The sequence below is a fragment of the Arachis stenosperma genome, chromosome 3 (assembly GCF_014773155.1).
Source record: "Arachis stenosperma cultivar V10309 chromosome 3, arast.V10309.gnm1.PFL2, whole genome shotgun sequence".
Taxonomy (NCBI): Eukaryota; Viridiplantae; Streptophyta; class Magnoliopsida; order Fabales; family Fabaceae; genus Arachis; species Arachis stenosperma.
Window position 1 is genome coordinate 49,255,617 of NC_080379.1, and position 12,835 is coordinate 49,268,451.

Genomic DNA, 12,835 nt, shown 5'->3' on the forward strand with positions numbered 1-12,835 from the left:
ATTTGCAGCTTAATAGCATAAAAATTTCTGAAAATTTTGGCAGCATCTCGGCAGTAAATTGGACGTTCCTGGCCAAACAGATAGCAAAATCAGCTCATATGAATTCAAAACAATTCAAACAGAAGCAGCAACACATTCAAATTCATATGAACTAAAGTAAATACTCACGCACAAACAGCAACAAAAACATCAACACAAAGTGCATATTGATAAGAGAAAAGCACCAGCATCATCTCATACATGAACAATTAAGCGTATACCAAATCAGACAGCAGTAGCAGCCGAATTCAAACCTAAGTCCACTACAAAATCCTAAAACTACCTAACCACATAGAATAAACTAAACATGCATTTCTAACTAATCTAATTAAATAGAAATTAAACAAAGCTAACTATACTACTTAAACAGAATATAAACAGAACACAGAAAGGAAAAAAAGGAGAAACCTAGAAGGATTTCAAGAGCAAAAATGGAAACTAGAAGGAAGAGAAGAGCAGTGCTGACCCAGAGATGGCGGCTACTGATGGTAGTGGTGACAGTAGAACCGAGGCACTGAGCTCAGGGAGCAGGTTCTCTGAATCAGGGGAGCTGAGCAAAATGTAGCTGTGGTGGTGAGAGAAAACGCCGTCGGCAAGGGTGTGGCTGCGGCGATGCTTGTTGGAAGAGGAGAAGGTGAAACGGCCGAGAAGCGAGACAGAGAGGGAGGAAGAAGGACATGAAGGGGAAGAAAGAGAGGCAGCCAGCGGCGGTTCAGGGTCGCCAGACAGTGTGGGCAGTGGTGATTGATGGAGGTTGATGGTGGTGGTAATGGAAGATAAGACGCAGAGAGACGTTGGAGGGAGAAGAGAGACGTTGGGAGTGAGGAGAATAGGAAGGGTTGTGAAAATTAGAAGGGGTTCGCGCATCAGGAGGTTATCACATTTAAATCCACGTGTAGGCATAGATCACGCGTGCGCATAGAAGACACAAAACAAGCATCGACGCGTATACGTCGTCGACGCGAATGCGTGAAGGGAGAGAAAGGGAAGTGATGCGTACGCGAAATTGTGCTAAACACACAATTTTGGCACACTTGTTGCGCAACTCTCTGGATTTTGTACTGGGGCAGTAGCACCAAACCATCCGACGTGTGCGCATCGGCCACGCATGCGCGTGGAGGGCAAGAAAAGCAAGGTGACGCGTAAGCGTTAGGCATGCGCACGCGTGAGCTGCCCCCTTTTTTTTAACATAAGCATAAAAATAGGATTTAAAATTCTCCCTGTACTATATACAACTCTAAATCACCCAAAATTCAAAATTAACAAAATCTTCAAGTTTTTGAAAAAATTTTCAAATACTATACTAAGCAACTCAAACTAAATTTGCACTTCAAATAAAATGCAATTCAAAACAACTAACCTAATTCAAACCATAAAGTTAACAAACAACTAGCAACCAAAACAATATATACAAAGGTATAGAAAAGAGGAAAGCTACCTAATAATGGCAACCCAATTCATTCATTGATTATATATACAAGAGAATGGAAAGAGTTTACCATGGTGAGGTGTCTCCCACCTAGCACTTTTTATTTAAAGTCCTTAAGTTGGACCATTGATGGGGTCCTTGCTATGGTGGCTTATGCTTGTGCTCATCCTTGAATCCCCACCAATACTTGCATATCCAATGTCCACCGGAATCCCAAATTAGGCGTGTAAAGGCTTCAAGTAAGCTTAAGAAAATAACAAGGCCCTAAGAGTGTTGATTTTTGAAATGAGTTCTGGGGTCCCAAACCTTGTTCTTGCACCCATATTCTTGTTGACTACCATAGTTAAATCCGGGTGACAAGACTTGTGAATTCTCAATTGAACATCCAAACACCTTCCTAGACCCATTCAATGTAGCACTACACCAACCATTGCACTTAGTCTTTGATAACTCAACCATAGTGAACCTTGAATTGTGATGCCTACCACTAACCAACTCTTTCTTGCTTTTCATTTCATAAAGAGCTCTAAGTTGGCCATCCGTTTCAAGCAAACTATATTCAAGCGGAATTAGAAAGCTTAGAGATAAGAGATTTACCCACTTGAATGGTGTAAAGGATGATAGTGACTTAGGAAGAGAGACCTCCCCACACTTTGGCAATGTGAGGTCTACTCCCTTGTGCTCTTCTTTGACTGCCTCCACCTCTTGATGAGCATCTTCTTTGTATACTTCTTGACAAGGGTCTTCACATTCAATCACTTTCTCACCAACCTCTTCTAGCTCTTCCCCATCCTTCATGTCACAACTTGGAGGTAATGTGAAACATATCTCAACATCAACCTCAATTTTAATAGAAGAAGATTCTTCAAACCCAAAAGGATCATGTGTTGGTGTGGAATCATCATCAAGAGGAAGATTAGTTGCTTGCTCAACTTCTTCCAATTCTTTATCATTCATTATATGCTTTGGAGGTTGCGCACCCTCATTGACATTGCTTTCAAGCTCAATGGAAGAAGGCTCAATAGGATCTTCGAGGTGATTAGTTAGTGTGGACAAGAACTCATCAATGATTGAGTCCAATTCTCGATCAACCTCTCCTAATTCTTCAACCACTCCTTCTGGCTCAATTGTCTCAACTTCCTCCCTTGGTTGCGATTCTTGCTTCAACTCCTCTTCTTCACCTTGAAGCTCCAAATTCACTCCCTCACTAAGCTCCTTGGTTGATCCTCCACATTCGTCGATGGGAGCACTTGGGATGCATGAGCTTAGGTGGGAGGCCATGTGGTTAATGGCTTCCGCCATGGTAGCAACCATGACTTCTAGCTTCTTTAGCTCCTTTTGCTTTTCTTCTTGCCTTTGGATATAAGAGCTAATATCACTTTGTTGTTCTTGCAAGAAGGTTTGGATAGCTTCATCTATTAGGGGAGGTGGTGGAAGAGAGGGTTCCTTGTTGGGGGGAAGGGTTCATAATTGGAAGGTAGTTCATCTTGGTAAAGGTGTAGAGGTGATGTATATGGAATTGATGGTTCTTGAGAATATTGATGTTGGAATGGCGGTGGCTCTAAGTATGGCTCATATGATTGTTGGTATGGTAGATATGGGTTGGGATCAATGGAGGTGAATGGTGGTATGGGGCTTGTGAGTAAGGTTGTTGGGGACTATGTTAAGGGAAAGAATTATATGCATGTGGTGATTGTGGTTGACAACCACAATGAGGGTCACCACATCCATTAGATTGGTATGCATTAGGAGTTGGATTATACCTATAAGAGACCGGAGGAGGTTATTGCCAAGAGGGTTGTCTATATGCTTGAGGCTCTTCCCACCTTTGATTCCCAAATCCTTGATGCATATCCTCATTAAAGCTTCCATTTCCTACAACATAGTTTGAACCAAACTCATAGCCAAAGTGGTGAGAATTCATGGTAGAAAAGAGAAAAACAATACTAAAATTAACAAAAATTAGCAAACAAACCAAAAATCAAGCTATTCACAATATATACAATAACCAATAACAGGCACACATTGCAATTCCCCGGCAACGGCGCCAAAAACTTGATAAAAATATTAACGTCGGTTCGGAATTTTCACAAAATAATTTCGTTGCTAATATAGTTCCCAACCAACAAACAATCTTCAATCAAAGTTTAATTTTGGTTGTCACAAGTCCAACCAAATAAAAGTAACCGATAGTATTAGTCCCAGGTCGTTCTCCCTAGGAATTACAATCAAGTGCCTAATTATTGGTTATGAGTATCATGGGGGTTGGGTTGATAAAAGGGCAAGAAAATAAATGGCAATAAAAATAAAGCAAACAACTAAAGAAGCAAATAATAAAGAGAGACATTCATGGCAATGATTGAGAATATAGGCTTTCTATCCTAGTTATTAATTATCATACAATAATTATCATGAGCAAATCCTATTAAATCATCTTCTACATCGGAAGAAGGTACCATATTATCTTCAACATAGGAAGAAAGTCAAATAGGACTAGTTAATCTCAATCTAAAAGTCCTAATCAACTCACTAATTGAATTAGCAAGAGATTAAAGTCGATGGAAACAATATTAACTAACAACCCTAGATCACCAACATAAGTTGGGTATTAAAAACTCAAGATTGCCTAATTTCTCTTTTCAAGCCAAGAATGCTCAAAAAACTACTCTAACATCCAACCAAGCATTTTGTCAAACACTTGGAAGGCATAAAAGGAAAGCAAGGTAAAATTTCAAGGAATAATAAAATCTACTACTATCCAATGCAAGAAATTAACACTAACAACTCAAAGAAGTAAGAAAAGAACATAAAACCTCAAATTGCATTAAAGGAAAGGGGAATTAACAAGAGTTCATCAACATAAAAAGTAACAAAATGAGAAATTAACAAGAGAAACTAAAAAGATTGGAGCAATTCAACAAGGAAAAGTAAAGGAAACTAAATCAAAATAAGTAATTAAACCTAAATCTAAGATGAAAATAAACTAAGAACCCTAATTTCTAGAGAGAAGAGGGAGCTTCTCTCTCTAGAACTAACCTAAGGCATGTTTCCTACACTAACTAATTGTTCCCCCCTTGATCCATCTTGAATTCAGCCTCAAATAGTTTCAGAAATGGGTTGGATTTAGGCCTTGGCAGCTTAGAAATCGTCCCCAGCGTATTCAATTTAATGAGGTCACGTGCTGATTGTGACGCATATACATGGGTCACGCGTACGCGTCGTCTGGCTTTTTCTTGTCATGCGCACACGTCATGTCACGCATACGCGTTGCTTTCGACGATGCACCTCTTCACACGTATGCGTCTGTCATGCGTGCGTGTCGCTCTGGATACTCTAAATCCTTGTTTTTCCATGAATCCTCCTTTTTACATGCTTTTTCCTTCACTCCTTTGATTCATTCCTTGCCTTTTTCAATCCTGAATTCACTAACAAACACATCAAAGTATCTAGTGGAATCAAAGGTGAATTAAAATTGCCAATTTAAAGCTTAAAAAGCATGTTTTTAGCCATTAAGCATAATTAGGAGAAATTCATGAAACCATGCTATTTCATTGAATAAATGTGGGATAAGTTGATAAAATCCCCTAAAATCAACACAAGATAAACTATAAAATTACGGTTTATTAATCCTCAAGCTAATACCATGAAAAATTGAAAACAAGTCATGAAGAATAATCTTTAAACTAGTCATCATCACTCTTGTATCTCAGATTTAGAAGGTGTTGCCTAGACAGAAATTAATCATTGGTGCTAGCTTGTCGTAGGTTTGGAGAAACTATTGCAACGATATCTTTAAGTTAGTTGATATTTGGTCTGATCACAAGGTTGTTGCTTGAAAGTGTCTGACAGCGAAAACAACATAAATATCCAATACAAGAACAATATGGAAGCGTTCACAACATAATATGACAGCAACAATAAGCAGGCAAATATTTTAACTAAAGTAACAATAAGAACACACTGATATTTTAACGTGAAAAATCCCTCAATGTGAGGTAAAAATCACGAGTCACCAAGACCAGGAAAATGGCTCCACTATAATCAAATATGAAGTACAAGAAATTAAAGTCTCAAACAAAGCACAAATCGTGTATACAATCAACCAAAATATCAATGTACCAAAGCTTATAAATGAGAGACAAGAAGATGAAAAATACCCAATAATAGAACTGTTGTTCAAAGCAGATTTCTCCCTCTACAGACCTCCAATCAACATCTTCACCCTTTTAAATGAAGAACAAAATGAGATGAAGATTCAGTTCAAATTTTCGGCTGATCCCACAGTGAATGAATGAGAAACTGTTGTTTAAAGTCTGCTGCTCTGCATAAAAACAGGATTTATATTTTTTTTTCTTTTTCTCTCACTTTATGGATGCTCTCTCTCTCTCTCTCTCTCTCTCTCTCTCTCTCTCTCTCTCTCTCTCTCTCACTCTCAATGACCCCAAAAAATCTTATTAGAATAGTGACACAAGGAGACACCTCAAAAAATTGGGCTTGGGCCTCACAAAGGAGAGAAAAAAGCTCAATAATCTCCCCCTTCTCGACTAGGTGGTGGCCCTCGCCATCCCAACTATCAAACGACATGTTTCAAGTTTATCTCATGGCAATGCTTTTGTCATCATATCAGTACCATTATCATCAGTGTGAACTTTCTCAAATTCTAACAACTTGGAATTCAACACATCTTGTATCTACTGATGCCTAACATCAATATGTTTAGATCTTGTATGAAAAGTAGAATTCTTAGCAAGATAAATAGCATTTTGACCATCACACAACAAATACATAATGGTCTTGTTTGAAACCAATCTCTCGAAGAAACTTCTTCATCCACAATAACTCTTTACATGCTTCAGTTGCTATAATAAACTCTGCCCTATGGTAAAAAGTGCAACACACTTCTATAGCCTTAACTGTCATAAAATAGTTTCTCCTGCAAACTTGACCAAATAACCTAAAGTAGACTTTTGAGAATCAACATCTCCTACCATGTCTGCATCAGTAAAGCCAACTAGCAAACACTTCTCACTACCAAAACTCAAACTCAAGTTAGTTGTACATTTGAGATATCTCATAATCCTTTTAACATCATCCCAATATTCTTTACCTGGATTAGAGAAGAAACAATTCACAGCACCAACTATATAAGCAATGTCTGGTCTAGTACACACCATAGCATACATCAAGCTTCCAAAAGCTAAGGCATAAGGAATTTCATCCATTGCTTGTTTTTCCTCATTAGTGGTTGGACACTGCTTGATGCTCAACTTAAAATAAGGAGAAAAAAAACTAGCAACGCATCCGGCAATTGTTATAACATTAATTGTGATCCTAGTCTTGTTTCTAATTTGGGTTTTACTAGGTTTGGTTATGTTATTAGAAACTTTGATGGTTATTCAATCTCCAAGCTGTTTGGATAGTATTTCTCTTTGAAGTATATATTTAAAGGTGAACTGTTTGCAGTTTGGAGAAAATATGTTTTAGTTTAGCAATATAGTATTAAAGAGATTATCTGTTACTAATTGTTTAGATAACTTCTTCTTCAAGATCTCAGTGTTTTAAATAAGTCTGAAGTCATTAATTTTGTTACTAAAATCCAAGAGCTTCTCCTTCAGTAATGGGTTATTCAGTTGTATTGGATTTTGCACAAAGCTAATATAGTTAGAGATTGATTAGCTAGATATGGGGTTAAGATTACTCTTAATCATGTGGTTTCGTCAGTTCCTAATGAAGACCTTCCGCAGATCTTTGTTCTAATGTTAGGTTAGGTGGTTAAGTTTTGTTTTGATTTCTTTTCTCTTGTAGAATGTCTTGACACCAAAAAAATTGTTATATACTTTGAGTTTAACAACTAGCTCACTTGAGACTTAAGTTACGTTTGGAAGAGAGACTGAGAGATAGATATTGAAAGATAGAAACTAACAAATTAAATTTATATATTATGATTGGTGTAAAGTGTACATGATTGAGTAATGCCTCAGTATTTTATTTGGTTCAAGATAAATATAGAGACTGAAATAATGATAATTACTAAAATATCTTTACTTATTAAAAAAATAAAAACAAAATAAATCTTTTTCATAAAACTCTACGATGGAAACTCACATACAGCTGCCTTTATGTAAAGTTGATATTTAAAAACTACTAGATAATTTGGTAAGTTTGACTAAATCATCATCTAACGATTCTCAACTATCAACTTTATATAAAAATAACTAGATGTGAGTGTTCAACAAACTCCACAACCATCTCCTGAAAGAAACAATACAGGAAACCCTCGTTGTTTCAATATTAATGCAAAATTAAGTACCACAAAAATTATAATGAAGTCTAGCTGAGAATTTGAAACAAAAACCAAAATTAGCACCAGAAATTTAATTAAGAAAAAAAGAACTGAGAAGTGGGAAGTGATGGAAACCTTAGCACGAGAGAAGATGAAGGAGAGGTAATTGTTGAAGTTAAGGAACTAAGAGTAGTGCTAAAGGTGCTGTCAAATCTGAGCCTTGTCAACGGAAGAAGAATGTGAAATCTGCTACTTGGGAAGGTCATAGATCTCCTAAAACCCTTGATCTTGTGGCTGCCACGTGACAGTCACCACCATCATTAACAGAAAAAGGAAAGAAGGAGGAGGGTACGGTGGTGGCATTCAGTGGTGGTGTTTGGTGGAGGCTGCGGAAAAGGAAGGAGTGAGAGAGGAAGCTTCGCTGGTTCAGAAGTTGTGGTGATAATGTGATATTGTTAAGATGGAAGACAAAATATGTGGGATAAATTAGAATTTTAAAATTTGAATGAGGATAAATTTAAAAAAAAAATATTATTAAAGTTTCAATTTCTATTTTTAAAAATTTTTGTTTTTTGTATTCTTATTTTCTGGAGGAGATACTACAAAGACTAAAATTTTAAATCTTATGACTGAAATTTTAATTTTAATTTCTAACAACAAACATAATAATAAATCTCAGCTCTTAATCTCAGTTCTAATACCAAAAATAAACACAACTTAAAATATCAAACTTAATTTAGTCTCTCGAAATAAAGATGGTTCAATTTAGTTCACTGAAAAACAAAGTTGAGCCTAACACCTTTAGCGTAATGTTAATTAGTTATTAGGTTGTCACAATGATGGTTAACTACACATAATTATTACCTTAATTAAATTGGTGATAAGAAGATCAATTTGATTCATAACTATAAAATTCAAAACCAAACTAATTAATTATTGAATGAAACTCTAGAATCCAAAATTGAGCATTATCTCTATAACTTGAGAGGTCGAAATCTCATATATATTTTTTTCTTTTTCAGTGTACTCGTGTAATTTTTTTCTTTTATGATAGATCTCTTTTAAGGAAAGAAGAAAGATACACATAAGTTTTACTATTTTAGCCTAGAGGTCTTCATTTAACATAATCAATATTAACAGTATTATCATTTTTCTTTTAGGTGTCTACAACAAAATATACCATCTCTCATTCATTAGCATTGAATCTTTATCTTTTATAATTATACATGAAACAAGGTTTGAACACTCGTTTTGTTTACATATATACAAATAACTATAATTAAATTTAAAATTTTAATTAGTCAATTGTGTCATTTTTTTTAGTTTTTATGATCCGTCTCATTAAAGAAAAAACACCAATAACAAGATCTCATCTGATGTTGATGACACGAGCACCTGAAGCTCCAATAAAAAAGAATGTATCATAAGTTATCACCTACTGAACTTATAAATGTAGAAAGAAACGATATTAAATGTAAAAGAAATATCTTGCGCCCGTATTTTTATTCGAAAATACATATTAAGATAAAGTTTTATTTCTTGAAATTTTTCAAAAAATTTTAAAAATATTTTTAATATTTAATTTAATTTAATTTTATCTCTATTTTTAACATTTGAAATAAAATTTTAATTTCACTTGTATTGTTTAATTTTTTTATTTGCTTTACTTCCGTATTTTTGTCATACACAATACACTTATCTCAAGATGTCTTTAATATGTCAGATTTCAGTTTTTTTTATATTTAAGAATTTCTCTAAAGTTTGAACTACATTTTCATTCATTCATTTACATTGTAGAAGTTAGTGTCATTCCATTTGAATTCCATTTAAAATATTTGTTATTTAGATTATTTTTTTATTAGTTTAATATTGATGGTAATTAATTATAGTAAGAGTACATAAGGGGTATATAAGATTTTCATTTTTTTGTTTTTTCATTAATTGAAAATTATTAAAATGAGAAGAACTAATTTTTCTTCCTGTCTCAACTTTCACTCTTCTCCTCTTTTGGTTCATCAAACCATTAATATCACAACTTGAATAGCTTAAGACATGAGATTTTTTTCATGGTACGGTGGGCGTGGAGAGCAACCAAGTTATGAATCGAATTAAAAAGTTATAAATTGCCAATAGTTGCCAATGATGCGGTTTCTTTCTTTCCCTTATTTTTCCTTTGACATTTTCTTTTCCCTTTCTTATCTCTTCAAACTCATCCAATAGAGTTTGATGAGAGGCTGCTTTGTAAGATTTTTTCTTGGTGAACATAGCTGTTTTGATCAACGAGTTAGAATGAAGAAGAAGATTCGAATCCTTATTACTCTATGATACATTGATTTTTCAAAAGGCAGACATGGTAAACAAATCATCGAGTAGTGATTTGGACAACCAGAGCAATGCCAATCTCCTCCATCAACTCACAAATCTTCAATCTCAAATTTCGAAGAGCAACATAAGTCCTATTCAAGGTCAATCAAACCCTTATTTTCTCTACCCTAGAGAAAATCTAGGTCGTAGAGGTCATGGAGTTACAATGGCATGCTCTCACTGGAACAAGCAAGACTACACGGAAGATGTGTGCTACAAAAAGTATGGGTATTCTTCCCATCTCTAGCAACAGCAGCAACAAAATACCACAATCAGTCATGTGATCACTGAGGAGCATGATGATATACTCAGTGACAAACAATCCCAACTCAATTGTCTCCAAGAGAACATTAGAATATCTAAGATTTGAGTTCACTCTAGAGCAAAGATTTGCCTTGTTAGGGTTGATCAAAGACAAAAATGTGCAGCAACAACCTCATAGTACAAACCAAATTTTGACTAATTTCGTTCAGACCTCTGCTCTAGGTAAAACCATTGCATTATATTTTAATGCAAGAATTATGAGCATTAACACTCTAAAATCTGTACTATAAGTCATTGACTACTGTGCAACAGATAATGTGATTTTTTACTCAAAAGATTTTACAAACTTTCAAAATATTGCTCCAATCAATGTGATATTGTCAAATGGGACCAAAACTATCAATACCATCATTGGCATAATCACAGTCTCTAAAAACTTTTTTTTCAAAAATATTTTGTATATTCCTTCTTTTGATTTTAAACTGATCTCTGTGTCAAAATTAACCTCAAACTTATATTGCCAACGGTTAGCCGATGATAAGTGTTGTGAGATACAAGATTGATCCACATCAAAGATGATTGGCATTGCTAAGCGTAGAGAAGGGTTATATACAATGAGTAGAGAACCAAAATTCTCTCACTTTTCCCTTCCTCCAATAAAGCAAGCTTCATTGGCGACAACTACAACTACAACTCATCCCACAACACCTTCACACACTGAGCACAACAACATTTGGCATCTTAGATTAGGACACATACCCATGCATAAACTGATTTTACTGAAGAAATATTATCATTTTATAGATTGTATTGTTTCAAAACTTCCTTGTGACTCATGTTATTTTGCAAAATAAAAGAAATTATCTTTTGATCTTAGTACAACTGAAATAAAAGATTATTTTGACTTAGTTCATATGGATATCTGGAGTCCTATTTCTGTCCCTTCCAATGAAGAACATAGGTATTTTTTACTTTAGTGGATGACACACTTGGATTTTTTTACGAAAAGCAAATCCAAGGCATCACAATTGGTTATTAATTTTGTGAATTTTGTCAGAGTACAATTTAAAAAACAAGTTAAGTGTATAAGGACTGACAATAGACTAGAATTCACTCTAAAATCTTTTTTTGCATCAACTGCATTTCACACCAAATTTCTTGCGTAGAAATATCAGAGCAAAATGAGATTGTAGAGCAAAAACACCAGCATATTTTAGGTGTTGCTAGAGCATTGTTGTTTCAATGAGGAATTCTACATTATTTTTAGTAATACGCAGTTGCTCACACTATTCACATAATTAATAGACTGTCCAACACTAAACTGGATAATGCTAGTCCTTATAAGCTTTTGTATGGTAACTTTCTTGACCTTTCATATTTAAGAGTATTTGATTCTCTTGCATATGCCTCTACATTAACAAATTCAAGAACAAAATTAGACCCAAGAGCCAAGAAAACAGTTTTTCTCGATTTTAAACTAGGAACAAAGAGTTTTCAACTTATTGATTTAAAATCAAAGGAAATTTTCATATCTAGAAATGTAACTTTCTATGAAACTCATTTTTCATTTTCACATTCCACTAGTACGGACATTCCTATAATACTCACTCGTACTTCACAATGCATTTATCTTTCTCAATATGATACACCATCCACGCATTATTTGCAATCACCCACACATACCACACTCACAGATTCAAATAAATATTTCTCAAGCTCAGAGCTCTCACCAATTTCGTCACACACCATTGCACCCATTACCACACTACACACTAACAATGCACATGCATCACAAAACTACAACATCACACATGATTGCATCACTAGAAAATCTGAAAGAGTCAAGAAACTGCCTGCTTATTTGAAAGACTACCATTGTACGATAACCCATGCAACTCACTCTAGCAACTTTGCCAATCCTAGCTCTTTATATCCTATCTTACAATACTTGTTATATGATAAACTAACTCCAAAATATAAGTCCCTTTATCTAGTCATCACCTCAAATTCGAAACATAGCACTTATGAGAAAGTGGCTGCGCATGAATGTTTGAGAAAGGCAATACAAGCTGAAATGATAACTCTAGATCAAAACATAACTTGGTGTCTCAGTGAACTCCCAAAAGACAAGAAGGTTGTGGATTACAAATAGATTTTTCGGGTAAAATTCAGTCTCGATGGCACCATAAAAAGGCATAAAGCAAGACTAGTTGCAAAAGGATTCACTCAACTGTAAGGAGTGGATTATGGTAATACTTTTAGTCCAGTTGTCAAAATGACTACTCTACGAGTAATATTAGCATTTTCAGCAGCAAAAAAATGGCATTTGAAATAGTTGAACGTCAATATATACTACCTTCCTTCATGGAGATTTGGACAAGGAAGTTTATGTGAGGATACCACCCAACTTTTCTGTGCTACAACCAGTTTTGGTTTGTAAATTGTCTCTGTATGGT

The 12,835-nt window shown here is 35.0% G+C and overlaps 1 long non-coding RNA gene across 1 annotated transcript; it reads right to left on the reverse strand.

The window, feature by feature from the left end:
* Positions 1-4,270: 4,270 nt before the first annotated feature.
* Positions 4,271-8,205, reverse strand: LOC130967636 (uncharacterized). The gene is made up of 2 exons (XR_009081401.1): positions 7,887-8,205; positions 4,271-5,691 (listed from the first exon to the last, which is right to left on the reverse strand). It is a non-coding gene; the product is annotated as an uncharacterized LOC130967636 (long non-coding RNA).
* Between the last annotated feature and the right edge of the window lie 4,630 nt (positions 8,206-12,835).